A 10,901-nucleotide genomic window follows, 5' to 3' on the forward strand; every position below is an offset into this window, starting at 1 on the left:
GAAGTTCTGTATGCATTAAAATGCATAAAAATGCATTAAAATCCCCAAACAGAAATTCCGTATGCGTCAAACAATAACATCTCCCAGGCCACGGTAGCCACAGTCCTATTTTCTGTCTCCGTGAATTTGACCTCTCCAGGTACCGCGTTTAAGTGGAATCATACCATGGTGGTCCTTTTGTGTCTGGCTTATTTCACTGAGTGTATTTTCTTTTAAAAACAAAAACATCTTTCTTTATGTTTATTTGTTTATGAGCGAGTGAGAGAGAAAATGAGCAGGGGAGGAGCAGAGACAGAGGGGGACAGAGGATCCAAAGCGGGCTCAGCATTGACAGCAGTGAGCCCGATGTGGGGCTCAAACTCACGAACCGTGAGATCATGACCTGAGCTGAGGCGGGCCGCTCAACTGACTGAGCCACCCTGGCGCCCCTCACTGAGCATATTTCCGAAGGTTGTCCAAGTTGTAACACCAGTCCAAATTTTATTCCCTTTTAAGATGGAATAAGATGATGTTGAATGGATAGACCACGTTTTGTTTACCCATTCATCCGTCCAGGACATTGGGGTAGTTGCCACGTTTTGGCCGCTATGAATAATGCTATGAACGCGGGTGTACACATATCTCTTTGAGATCTTGCTTTCAATTCTTTGAGGCATATACCCAGAAATGGAATTGCTGGATCATATGGTAATCCGTTTCCATAAAACACCCAACGTGGCGCTCCAACTCATGACCCCGAGATCAAGAGCTGCATGCAATTCCGACTGAGCCAGCCGGGCACCCCATCGTGTGAATCTGTGAAGTATTAAGTCATATAACATTTAAAAGATGTCAGCCTGAGATGCGACCTTTCTGCACGACTTTGAGGTTGTCTGTGCTGGTAGCCAGACAGAAGTGTAGGGGTCAGGGACATGGGGGAGGTAGAGGAGAGAGGGAAGGAAAGTCTTACCAATCAGCTTATTAGATCAAGAAGTTACACCCCCTCTGAGCAATACACAGCTATTTTGCCTCTGGATGGGTCGGAAAATAGCCCCCAGACAGGGCTGGCCAGTTGCCTTGTGGTTGAAAGGCAGCCTCTGCACAAGTTAAGGGCAATTTGCAGGCAGAAACCCTGCTGAGTCCCAAGTAGTGGTGAAGACACAGTCGTGGCTGGGTTCACACTTGCTTGACCTCTGGACAGTTTCTGGAAATGCCCCCAAACAGTTGTTAATTAATCCAGAACAGCTTAAAAAGCGTGTCTGAAAGGCTGTGGCCGCCTGGCTGTCTTCACCTTCTCGAGCTTCCCATTTGCCGAGTGAGCTCAATGGTTTTTTCTGCACATCCACCCATCTTCATCTCTGTTAGCTCCAGTCACGTGCTTTCTGACCCAGAATATTTGTCACTGGCACTCCTTCCTGTCTCACTGTTTTGAAGCCTAATTCATCCTCCTGGGGGGTTGCAGTGTATATTAGTTTAAAAATAGACAAAGTAGAGGCGCCTGGGTGGCTCAGTCGGTTGAGCGTCCGACTTCAACTCAGGTCATGATCTCACAGCTCGTGAGTTCGAGCCCCACGTCAGGCTCTGTGCTGACAGCTCAGAGCCTGGAGCCTGCTTCGGATTCTGTGTCTCCCTCTCTCTCTGCCCTTAACCCACTCACATTCTGTCTCTGTCTCTCTCAAAAATAAATAAACATTAAAAAAATTTTTTTTTTATTAATTTTTTTTTCAACGTTTATTTATTTTTGGGACAGAGAGAGACAGAGCATGAACGGGGGAGGGGCAGAGAGAGAGGGAGACACAGAATCGGAAACAGGCTCCAGGCTCTGAGCCATCAGCCCAGAGCCTGACGCGGGGCTCGAACTCACGGACCGCGAGATCGTGACCTGGCTGAAGGTGGACGCTCAACCGACTGCACCACCCAGGCGCCCCCAAAAATATTTAAAAATAGATGAAGTCTCCTTGAAGTTCCTAGAAAAAGCATGTCACTCTACTGGGCGGTTTGCAACTGGGGAAAGTGACCTGAAAGAGAGACTTATTCAAAATCTTGATGTGATTGCCATTCAATTAAAGAGGCTGGAAGAGGCCCCCCCTTTGAGGATACTTAGTACATCCACGTGACGTCCCGTGTAGACATTTCCTCTCTCCCATTAGCCTAGAACCTTGCAAAGTGTTCTTGCAAGGTTCTTGAACCTTGCAAAGTCTGGCGCATGACAGGCTTTCGGGAACCTGTGAAGATTTTCATTTCATGCCATGGCTTCCCATTTAGGTAGGAACCAGGCTGGACCGGGCTCCACGGTTTTCAACCCTGGTTTCTATTGAGCACAGGAGACCGGAGAGAGGCCGCCGGCCATGTCACGGAGGGGACCCAGGGTATTCCGGCCCCCAGTCCTCAGGAAGATGCTTGCTCCCACAGCCAGCCGCGTTCGGCTTCCCATACTCAGAAGGGAAGTGTGGGCTTTCTACTGAGAAAAACCACAGACCTGCAGTTCTAGGCACTTTCCCAGAAACTTGAGCCTGACCCCAGGATAGCACCCTGCCAAGCTGCCCGGGGCCAGAGCCAGTCTTGGCACTTCCTGGGGGCTTCCTGACTCCCTGCTGCCGGTGCCAGGGCCTCATGGTCTGGAAACTGCCAAGGGGCCGAGGAGCGGCTGAAGTACAAGCTCCTTCCCTGTTCAGATGGTGGAGGAAACACCCACGTGTGGAATGCCTGCTGGCTGTCTGCCCCCAGCTCTGCCCGTTTCCTGTGCCTTGGGCCACCAGGAGCTGTTGGCAAGCCTTCTGCCCAAGACGCAGCAGTCTGGGCCCTTTTAGTTTCCTTCCAATGCATTTGCTTGAATATAAAGGGCTAAGATCCCCGCCCCACCCCCTCTCTCTGCATTTGGAACAGAGACTCAGCAAAAAATTTACTTTTTTAAGTTTATTTATTTTGAGAGAGAGAGAGAAAGAGTCAGAGAGAGAGAGAGAGAGAGAGCATGGGGGAGGGGCAGAGAGAGAGAGAGAGAGAGAGAGAGAAAGGGAGAGAGAATCTCAAGCAGGCTCCACCCTGTCCGATCAGAGACTGAGACGTGCGGGACTCGAACTCACACACCGTGAGATCATGACCGGAGCTGAAATCAAGACGTTTAACCGACTGAGCCGCCCAGGCACCCCTCAGCAAAAACTTTTAACAAGTCCAGTGGTACCTTTAAGTAATTTTGATTCAGCCATTGTTATTCTTTATATCTTTTGTCTAACTCGTTCGCGCACCTTTCATGCTTTTATAGTTTTTTGTAACTACCAGAGCAATAGAACTGGACCCAGAAAATTGGAAAGCACAGAAAAGAGAAAGAAACGTGTTTACGTGTAATCCCATCCTTGTAACAACCGTTTCGGTGTGTTCTCTCTTAGGTGAGCGTCTTGGTTAGCTAAAGTCAGTGAACATAAAACACTGTGTGATCCGTTGTGGGTTTTTGTCTCCTTTAACACTGTGCCATTACATTAGCAGTTTTTCCTTGAAACTCTATGTTCCCCACACATCATTTTAGAATTTATAGAATATTAAAAGATGGCCATACCTTTGAAACTGTCCCTTACCTTTATTTATTTTTTTTTAATTTTACTTCTAGCAGAGTTATTCTTTAAAAAAAAAAAAAAGAGCGTTGGCTTTCTTTCCCCATTCCCAGCTCTGGATGTCCCATTCAGTTGTCTTTGTTTCGGTTTTAGTATCTAGGTCCCTGGAGAGTCCCCGCCAATCTGCATGGAAGGCACAGAATTGGTGCCACATAACTGCTGGGACTTACACCCTAACCCCGTAGGCCTCCCTGCTCTTGGGTGGCCGTGGTGCGCAGTGATGAAGGTGGTCCGGCCTGGAACAGAGCCAGCCAGACCCACGGGATCAACGCGTGGGCCATTTTATGTGGTTTCTGAGCAGTGGCAGAGAAAGTGTAACCTGTCTGCGTGTGACCAGGTAGGTGGATGACGGTTTTTGCCAAGGTCCTTGAAGAGGAAAGGAAAGGAGAAACTAAGGGTCCTAGAGCGTTCTTGACTAACAAATACAGGAACTGATTAAGGGCTATATACACAAAACCACGTGGGAGGTAATTTTGGGAATGTTTAAGGGATTTTCAAGGGTAATTTTTATTTGATTTTTAACTTGCACTCTGACTCTTGGGCAAGACATGACTCCATGACTGTTGGGAACGGCTGAAGCTAATTTGGTTGCTTTGCTAGCACCTGTCATGTTCTCTCAGTGAACTCCAGGAAAGGGGAAAAGATAGAGGTCATTCGACCCGTTCCTCCAACTTCTCCATGTGACGGCGTGTTCCAACAAAAGCAAGTCTTCCACCAAATTCTGCCAGGAGCAAGCCTGCATAAAAGCAGTCTATGTAACCTGTTCTTGTAAAGTCAAGGATGGTGGAATCGGCCACGTTCCATGAGTCCGGCAACAGAGCCCTCCGTGAAGTGGGGAAACCCAGGACCAGGTGGAACTCAACACCCAGGCTGTATTCCAGAGGGGCCAAGCCTGGTCTTGCAAGGGTGGTGGATGCCCTAACATCTTTCTAGCTAACCACACCGAGCAACGCTCCATTACCCAAGGAAGAGTTAAAACTTATTTCTAACATCTCATGCGTTAATGATTGAGCCTCTTCCTTTGCCAAAGGCATCTGAATCTTGCTTGCACCTGGAAACAACCAAAACACCCACCAGCACGGGGCTGTTTTCATAAAGTTTGGCCCCATTGTGTAACGAACCCCTCTGCTGCTGAAATAAAAAAAATAAGGATGCTGTCTGGGAATTGGTGACGCGAAACTTCCAGGACAGAGGATTCAGTGCAAGCAGCAAGGTGCAGATGTATGAGGCATTAGTAGCCCACGTTTTGCGTACATGGAGGTAGAGCGGAATAAGAGTTAATATGTGCACTTGCTTCTAGTTGCAAAAAGTCTTTGGAAGGAAACACCAGACACGAATGAGTTACCTCTAGAGGTAGGGGTGGGAAATGGGATTGGAAATGCAGCCAATAGGATAGGAGTGGAAGATAAACTTTTTACTATAATGTGTTTTGATTTTTTTTTGGGGGGGGGCGTGGGTGGGGAGAGTGGTGCCAGCAGGAAAGAGGGGCAGAGGGAGAGAGAGAGAGAGAGAGAGAGAGAGACTCTTTTTTTTTTTTTAATGTTTACTTATTTATTATGACAGAGAGCATGTGTATATCCATGGGAGGGGCAGAAAGAGAGGAGAGAGAGAATTCTAAGTAGGCTCCTCTGTGTCAGTGCAGAGCCTGGCATTGGGGCTTGAACCCATGAACTGTGAGATCAGGACCTGAGCTGAAATTAAGAGTCAGGCACTTAACTGACTGAGCTACCCAGGTGCCCCTGGGAAGAATCTTTAGCAGGCTCTATGCTCCTCAAAGAGCCCGTCTTGGGACATAATCCCATGACCTTGATCATGACCTGAGCTGATATCAAGAGTCAGACATTCAACCAACTGAGCCACCCAGGCACCCCTACCGTTTTGATTTTTAACCATGTGAATCTGTTACCTATTCTAAGCAAATACATATATAACTTAATTTTCACATACATACAGCATACTATTTATACCAAAGGGTTTTTTTTGTTTTATTTTTAAAGTTTATTCATTTTCGAGAGACAGAGCATGAGTGGGGGAGGGGCAGAGAGAGAGGGAGACACAGAATCCGAAGCAGGCTCCAAGCTCGGAGCTGTCAGCACAGAGCCCGACGCGGGGCCCGAACCCATGAACTGTGAGATCGTGACCTGAGCTGAAATTAAGAGTCAGACACTTAACCAACCGGGCCACCCAGGCACCCCTACACCAAAGTATTTTGAAGTCAATTCCAACACAGGCAGTATGACAGCGGCCCTCAATCCTGATGTGATTTGAAGGCAGGGCTTCTCAAACCAGGGGGCCAGGTGCTCAAAACCGTAGGACAAACATCTTGCTGGAAGATCTAGAAGGAAAACAGACTTAGAATATTCTGGAGTAGAATGTAGCTTTGCTGAGAGCCCTCCTGACTTGCTGCATCCGTTCAGCCATTAACCTTCAGTCCTGTGGGGTGGCATAAGCAACACTCAGGGGATCTCTGTGCCCAATATGCTGTCAGGGTCCATCTTTGTGAGTTTCATCTGCCTGGGGTTTTTGGATTTTCTAAAGCAAATTTCATTTGGTCTCTACAACACCTCTGAGCAAGTAGTGAATATTATCCCTGCTTGACACAAGGAGAAACCAGGGCTCAAAAGCCACGCACGTGATTAGATTAAAGTTATTTGATGACAGTGATGTGCATGTCACTGTCACATGAGCAAAGGCTATGGTCTGTTAGGAATTTACCTATTTCTACATTTAGTTAGGACAAGAGCTATCATTGTCCTTGTTTTTTGTTTTTATTTTTATTTATTTATTTAAAAAAATTTTTTTTAACGTTTATTTATTTTTGAGACAGGGAGAGACAGAGCATGAACGGGGGAGGGACAGAGAGAGAGGGAGACACAGAATCTGAAACAGGCTCCAGGCTCTGAGCCGTCAGCACAGAGCCTAACGCGGGGCTCGAACTCACGGACCGCGAGATCATGACCTGAGCTGAAGTCGGACGCTTAACCCACTGAGCCACCCAGGCGCCTCTGTTTTTTGTTTTTATTTACATAGTGATATTTCCTGACAGTTTCTCAAGGAGTGTCTATACACACCCAAGAAGGTCCAGGGACAATGAAAGGAAGAAAAAGAAATTGAAAGCCAAGAGGAATCAGCCCCTGCAGCTGGAGGAGGGGCCACAAAAGTGGCTCTAAGCTTTCTCAGGGCCATTGCTGAAAGGGAATGGCCAGCAACCTGTCCCATGCTAGGCACCTTGAGGAAGGCTGGTCGAACGGCAGTCTGGGCAGAGCTGTGACAGCCCACAGAGCTGACATCTCTGTTTACGAGCAGAGACTGAAAACAAAAGTCTGGAAGTCAAGAGGCTCTTCCTTACCATGGGTAGTTCCAGAATGAGAAACTTCAGACCCTCTCCCTGGGAAGGGGGTGAGGCGTGGGCTGATCCCGTGATCGTTGCTCCTTATCAGTATTTCTGCTTCTGACTCTCCTACCGCCAACACTCTCAGCCCAGAGCGGTTGTCACCTTGCAAAGGGCAGGGGCACCAGGGAACACCTCCCTGTGCCATTTGCACTCTGATCGCAATGGCTTCTATTTGCACCACCCTGATGCTCTCGTAGGGACCAGGACGTGGCATTTTCTCATTTGATTCTTGCATCAACGGGGAGGAAGTTACGCCAGCTGAACATGATGACCTTCACTGCAGGGAAGGACAAGACCTAGAACAGGAGATGGACCCAGGCCTCAAACCCAAGTTAGGACATGCCCATCAGGAGCTCTTCCAGCCGCCAGTGTCAGAGTGAGGAGTCTCGGGGTCGGGGGCTGCCCACACTCCTGGCCAGCAGACCCCAGTTCTATCTGCCTCTGTGTCTCCAGTGCCAGTCTGTCAGAGCGGCTTCCCGGGCATATGACCTGGGCGGTCACACAGTCACGTGCTCAGAAAGGCCCACATTTGGTTTAACGCTCTGCTGTCACCACTTAGAAACCCTTCATAATTTTCCCTTTTTTTATTTGAAATTTTTTAAGGTTTATTCATTTTTCAGAGACAGAGACAGAGCATGAGAGGGGTAGGGGCAGAGAGAGAGGGAGACACAGCATCTGAAGCAGGCTCCAGGCTCTGAGCTGTCAGCACAGAGCGCAACAGGGAGGGGCTTGAACTCACGGACCGTGAGATCATGACCTGAGCCGAAGTCGGACGCTTAACCGACTGAGCCACCCAGGCACCCCATAAGTTTGCCTTTAAAAACAAAAAAAGAAGAAAGTTTGCCTTTAAAAACAAAAAAAGAAGAAATCTATTGGGGCGCCTGGGTGGCTCAGTTGGTTAAGCGTCCGACTTCGGCTCAGGTCATGATCTCACGGTTGGGTTTGAGCCCTGCGTCCGGCTCTGCACTGTCAGTTCAAAGCCTGGAACTTGCTTCGGATTCTGTGTCTCCCTCTCTCTCTGCCCCTCCCCAACTCATGCTCTGTCTCTCTCTGTCTCTCCAAAAATGAATAAACATTTTAAAAATTAAAAAAAAAAGAAATGTATTGTGATAAAACACACAGAACATAAAATTTACCATTTTTAAGTGGATATTTAGTAGCATTAAGTACATTCACAATGTTGTATAGCGATCATCATTATCCATTTCCAGAATATTTTCGTGACCCCAACCAGAAATTCTGTACCCAGTGACTCCCCATCCTCCCCTGCCCCCAGCCCCTAGGGGCCCCTACCCCACCTCTGTCTCTACGAACTTAACTATACTGGAAACCTCACATAAGTGGAATCATGCAATGTATTTCCTTTTGTGTCTGGCTTGTTTCTCTCTGAATGAGGGAAACAGAGGTTCCCTGAATGAGGTTCATCTCTGTTCTAGCATGTGTCAGAATGGCCTTCCTTTCTAAGCCTCTTCCATTGCACGACTTCACCACATTTCCTTTATCCATTCGTCTGTCAGCAGACATTTGGGTTGTTACTATGCTTCTGTCTATTGTGCACACTATTGCTATGAACATTTGTGTATATGTTGCAATTCGTTTTTAATTATTTTTAAACCGGGGAACACGATAATAAATGGCATTTAGTAGGAAAAACCCTTCAAAGCCCAAAGCCAATGGGAAGAAAATAGCAAAAAGGCTCTTGGGTGGTTAATAGTATAAGGAAACTTGCTCAAGGGCAAGGTTGTTTCCCCGTTGACTTCCTTCCCCGTTCATTTGCATCAACTCCTTCGTCCTTGACCAGCTGTCAAACACCTCCGTTGATTTAAAAAATAACTTTGGTTGGGGGGAAAGGTACATTAAACATATCTACTGACCCTAAATGTGTCCCAATTTCAGAAATGCTTAATATGGATAATTATGCAAGCTGGGTGATGTGTATGTGGAGATTCATTGTGCTGTTCTTTTTTTTTTTAACATCTGAAAGTTTAGTAAGAATATACAAAATAATTTGAAAAACTTACGAAGTGTATCTTGAAGTGGAGGAAAGAGGGTCCGTCCTATTTCCTGACTTAACCCACATTTCCCGGCTGAGTCTCCATCCCAGGGGTTGGAAGTGTGAGACTTGGTTCATGTTCAGGGTCCCGAGAGGGCAAGGAGTCCCCAGGAGGCTGCCGGGGGCCTGAAGGTTTATAAGCTAGTTGCCATTGAGCTGTTCGCTTCCTCTCCACTGCTGGCCCCATACACTGAACTGCAATGAATTCCGGTAAAATTAACCTTCTGGATGGAAAAGCAAGAGGAAGAGGGGGAGCCCCCAGATTTGCTCCTGGGAAGCACTGCCGTCTCCTGCCACCCCAGGAGGGCCAACAAGGGCCGAGCTGCGGGAGAAGGGCCCCCCCACCCCCGACTGTAAACGGATGCTTCCTTCAATCCCCAACCCCCGCCCCAGTCCCCCCCACCCCCCCCATATCAGGAATGGTAACAAAAGAAGGAACATTAAACCAGATAGTAATACCCTGCCAGCTTTCATGTGGTCCCGGAACATCTGCTTGAGAAACGACACACTGTGGGGTGAGTCACTGGGGTCTGGCCTCGCATTGGCTGCGAGAATCTCCTGATGCTGGAGGAAAACTGGTCTTTCTCCCATTGGAAGGGAACAGACCCAGGGCCGTCAGCAATTGCATGGCTCGGATGATGCCGCAGCACATTGCTACCCCCGTGGCCTCTCCGCTTCTCCCTGGCCCCTGGCAGTGTGGATGGCCTCCTAAAACTTCTAAGCTTGAAAGAGGTTGGGAAAATGAGAAAGGCAGTCATAGGATAGCCCGGGCGTGTCTGCTCCTTGGAGAACTGGTCACAAAGCCTGCACCTGGTTTAAATGAGCCGGCAATCCTGGGGTGTCAGTCCTGATTGTGATGGAAAAAGTGTGACCGGCTTCTTAATCCCACAATAAAATCTCACTTTCCAAGGTAGCAAGCAGTCCATTCCTGGTTTGGATCTTAAAACTTGGGCCTGGCAGGCAGGTCCCAAAGCAGCTCAGCGAGGGCGGGGCTCAAGGCTGGATCTGGCCTGCCGTGGAAAGGCCTTGTAGGGCCCTGAGCCGCATGGCCTTGGGCAGGACACTTCCTCTCTTGGTCCTCAGTGTCCCCATCTGTAAAGTGCCTAACTGATCTTAAGAACTCGTCCAGCCGAGAACTTCAATGAGACAAAGCAAAGACGTCACTGGTACTTTCTCCTCAACTTCTGTTGTAAAATTGCTCATTTCTATCAGGAAAAAAGGCGGGTCAGTGGACAAAATGGCCCACGGTCATGAGATGAATCTGTCCGTCTGTGCAAGGCAGGAACCCCAGGCAGAAAGGTCCGGAGCTGCCCTCTCAGCCTCGATGAGCAGTCTTCCGGGTGCTAACCTGTCATTCTGGCGAAACAGAGTGGGCAGGAGTTTAGGGGTTCTGAGCTCAGTCCTGGCTATTACGGCACTCTGTCCCCAAGTCTGTCTGAGCCTGTGTCCTCACATGTGAAATGCCTGGGGGTAGGGGTGGGGGTGGGGGGACAGGGGAGCATTCCTATTCTAATTCTTTCTGGGGGTATTGCAAGAATCAAATATGCCAGCGCTTTAAAAAGGATAAAGTTCCACTCCTACTTAAAGGATTATTATTTACTTAATTCCTTGAAAGAAAATCACAGTGAGAACTTTCACTATTCCCAGAGGACTAGGTTTTCTGGGGATAATTTCAACATCAACCAGTGGGTCTTTTATGCCTGGCCTAGCTAGTCAGTACATCCTGGTCCAGGAGACGTTTTCAGCTGGATCTCACTGTTGTGTAAATGGGCCAAATATGGCCTTAGCATATTGGCCCCAAATGTTTCCAGTTGGTTGTTTATTCACAGCAGACTAAGACTGTTAGCCCAAAGTCTGCCAATGCCAA

General features: G+C 48.1%; 1 long non-coding RNA gene across 2 annotated transcripts; it reads right to left on the reverse strand.

Annotated features, from left to right (window-relative positions):
- Window positions 1-5,706: 5,706 nt before the first annotated feature.
- LOC123587983 lies at window positions 5,707-9,640 on the reverse strand. 2 transcript variants are annotated; one of them, XR_006707642.1, is made up of 4 exons: window positions 9,494-9,640; window positions 9,003-9,229; window positions 6,937-7,277; window positions 5,707-5,922 (listed from the first exon to the last, which is right to left on the reverse strand). It is a non-coding gene; the product is annotated as an uncharacterized LOC123587983 (long non-coding RNA). The 2 variants fall into 2 exon arrangements; XR_006707641.1 differs by lacking the exon at window positions 9,494-9,640 and having other exon boundaries at window positions 9,003-9,362.
- Between the last annotated feature and the right edge of the window lie 1,261 nt (window positions 9,641-10,901).

Source organism: Leopardus geoffroyi, chromosome D3 (genome assembly GCF_018350155.1).
Source record: "Leopardus geoffroyi isolate Oge1 chromosome D3, O.geoffroyi_Oge1_pat1.0, whole genome shotgun sequence".
In the NCBI taxonomy this organism is placed as follows: Eukaryota; Metazoa; Chordata; class Mammalia; order Carnivora; family Felidae; genus Leopardus; species Leopardus geoffroyi.